Source organism: Rhagoletis pomonella, unplaced genomic scaffold, assembly GCF_013731165.1.
Source record: "Rhagoletis pomonella isolate Grant_MI unplaced genomic scaffold, Rhpom_1.0 Rhpom_scaffold_05020, whole genome shotgun sequence".
NCBI classification, from domain to species: Eukaryota; Metazoa; Arthropoda; class Insecta; order Diptera; family Tephritidae; genus Rhagoletis; species Rhagoletis pomonella.
Genome location: NW_023463568.1, coordinates 1 through 3,271, shown reverse-complemented (window position 1 = coordinate 3,271; position 3,271 = coordinate 1). Strand labels below are relative to the sequence as shown.

The window sequence follows — 3,271 nt, the reverse complement described above, 5'->3', positions numbered from 1 at the left end:
TCTAAAGCTTTTCATTGATCTACAATTGTTTCAATGGCATCAAAACGCGCCAGCCAACCAGTGCCACAGAGACCTTGATTCTTCTTACAGTTTCGACCATAATACATCTCCTCATACATTTTTTTGTATTATTCCCAGCGCTTGAGACTATTCCAAAAAAAGTTATGTGCTTCTCTAACAAAATGATCAAGGCGACTGGGAAGTACAGCAGCTGCGTTTTCTGCACACAAATGGAGAGAATGACAAACACATTGTATAACAATTAGATCGCTCAACGCATCACGTTTAAAAATAGCAGTTACAGAGTTATGCTTTCCCCACCATGAAACTTGCACCATCAACACCAATTCCAACCATATTTTGAATTTGTAAATTGTCTTCTCTCAACTGAGACTTTATCGCTTCGTGTACAGTTTTCGCATCGCAGTTAATTAATTTAATTTGCCTATAAAAAGTAGTTACCACTTCTCGTTTTCTTACGGAGAAAAATCGTATCATGATACACAATATATTTTGAGTTGAAGCATCAGTACTTTCATCAACTGTTATTGAATACGGAGAATCCCCTATTTCTTCAATAAGTTCACTAAGCATGCACGGTCCTAGTATATTCTTGATCAGCATGGTACATTTAGTCCGGTGTAGTTTCAATTTTGCTAATGTATCCGATAATGGATCCAATTGAGGCAACAAACTAACCATATGATCTACTACTTTTAACGAGCAATGTTCGGCAATAAATGCAGTTATCAGTCACTGCGGATTTAAAAGTGGAATCCAACTTTTTACTTTGAAGAGCGGATTTGTCTTTTAGTACCGCATTCTCGTGTTTCTTGCTTCTAGAATATTGAACCAAATCCTTTTTATGAGCTGATAGTGAACGCCGAATCCGATCGTCCAGTGGGATCAGGTGCGATCCAAGCTGTTAATAATAATAATAATTTTATATAAATGAAGAGGTATACATATATGTATATTAAAAACCTTTAAGTTCATCTTCACTTTCCCACTTTTTTGTATATTTTTGGCAATAGCCGGTAGAAACTTTGAATGCTTTCGACATTTTCTGCCATTACCACCAATTTTAAATACTAGAAAGACAACATCGTAATCGATTAATTGGAAGATAAATGTTGCCCTATCGAACATCCATATATTTTTATGGCCTGTAAGTAGGAATGGTCGATATTTAAGAAAGTATAAATATCAGGAATCGATTTAATTCATTTCATGTAAAATCGATATGGCGATATATCGGGCTGAGCAATACCGATATCGGAAAAATCGATGTTGAAAATCCTACTCCCAATTGAATAGAATGTTAGACCTGCCTGTCGACTCACCTAATTGTGTTATTTCCATCTTGTATATTTACTGAGGATTAAAACGGCATGGTCGACTAAAGCGGTTTGTCAAACTTAAGAGCTAAATAAATCACACAAGCTGCTGATCAAACCTACTTTAGTATTTTCCCATACACTTTTTTGTAGATCAAAAATAAATTTCAACTTAAATATCGATATTGCGGGTAAAGTATCAATGTCTTCGATATATCGACCTTGGAATATCGATTCAAAAAATCGATTATCGTGCCATGAAATATCGATATTCAGAATAATCGATACGATATCGAACATTCCTAGCTGTAAGCAGCTCGATAAATCGATAAGCAATCATTTTTTTATACAATTACGCAAAAAAGATGGGTTTTTATTTGCCGTAACAAAAAATCTCATCACTTAGGAAATTAAATTCAACGAACCAATAGTAACAGCCCTACTCCGGTTTTGCAATAGAATGACAATTGATCATCCTTCATTGTCGTGATTTTGCCATTGTCATTGCACGTTGGCATTCCTAAAAAAAAATGACAAGCGAAAAGCTTCTGTCAACTTACCATGCATGGTGAAAAGTTCATTGTTGTAGACACAGCTGGTCAACGCTATTATTTGCAAAAAATATGAGCGGTGTAACACCAGAAAAGTGAGTATTTGTGTGAAATAAATAAATTCGTATATTTATAACATTTATAAACATTTTAGACGTGCAAAATATGAGCGGACGACGGAGGAGCAGCTGCAATTTTATGTGCAGTTTTGTAGGGAGCATCCGGAGCTGCAAAAAGGAAAAAATAATCCGTGCTCCCCAAAACTGATACAATCGCTCTGGACGCAGATGGCTGACAGCCTAAACGCCATGCGTGGTCCCACCCGCTCCGTAGCAAAGTGGAAAGATGTATGTTTTGTATATTTACATACATACATATATATGTATTTATATCTTTCATTTATGCATGAATACTGTAGGGTTTGTATTTGTGTTATTACCTTTTATTGTACTGTGTTCATTTCAACTTTGTAATTTTGGAAATTTTAGATTTATGTGATTTTTGTAGTTCGTCAATCAAATAGAAAATTTTTATTATTCAAACTTTTCTCGAATTGCTAACAATATAAAAATAAATTAAGTTTTGTTAACTTTTAATTAAAATATTAAAAAGAAATCTTTGGAATCTACTACACATTTGGCGATCCTGCCAGGAGCCGAACCTGGATTCTTCTGATATTGCGCATTATTACCAACAAGCAACTTACCTTTCCGCAAGCGTCTTTCGATTGCTCAAGTAACATTCATTTCCGGAACTTCTGTTTCAACGCTGGAAATTTTATTATTTTGCTTCGGTTCATCAGTTTCTGCCGCCGCTGCATCATCAACGGCCAACGTAAGTAACCTCTCACCGGTTAGTGCGACAGTATTCGTGTTCTTGAATTCGATATCAGCTTCGTTGCCAACTACCAATTACACCGATTAACAGTCAGCAAGTTTACTTTTTCTTGATGGCCTTAGTGTCACTAGAGGCTGTTTAAAATATTTTGTCTGTGGTAATGAACTGATCGGCATCGCCCAGGTGTGCTTATAACACGGGCAGTAAATGTAATAGAAGCAGAGCAGCAACTACCAACTTTATCATTGAAAACAGTTAACAGAGTAACATCAATATTATCGTTATCTGCAGATCAAACAACAGCAACAAAAATAATGGCAACATATCGTAGAATAATTTTATAAATTGTTGAGCTTTACTACTTACATATATATACATATATATTGTACTTAATTTATAATGCAATTATTTATCTCTTCAATCAGTAACCATTTTTTTTATCGGCTAAACACTTTAAATTGTGAACTTCCCTTTCGAGATTTTTTATAGCACCAAACTAGTGTAGCATGACAGCTAAGCAAAACAAAATGTGCACACAATATTAAG

The 3,271-nt window shown here is 35.0% G+C and overlaps 1 long non-coding RNA gene across 1 annotated transcript; it reads left to right on the top strand.

Moving 5' to 3' along the window:
* The first annotated feature begins 1,656 nt into the window (after positions 1-1,656).
* On the top strand, positions 1,657-2,124 carry LOC118754974. The gene is made up of 2 exons (XR_004994962.1): positions 1,657-1,983; positions 2,043-2,124. It is a non-coding gene; the product is annotated as an uncharacterized LOC118754974 (long non-coding RNA).
* The last annotated feature ends 1,147 nt before the right edge of the window (positions 2,125-3,271 follow it).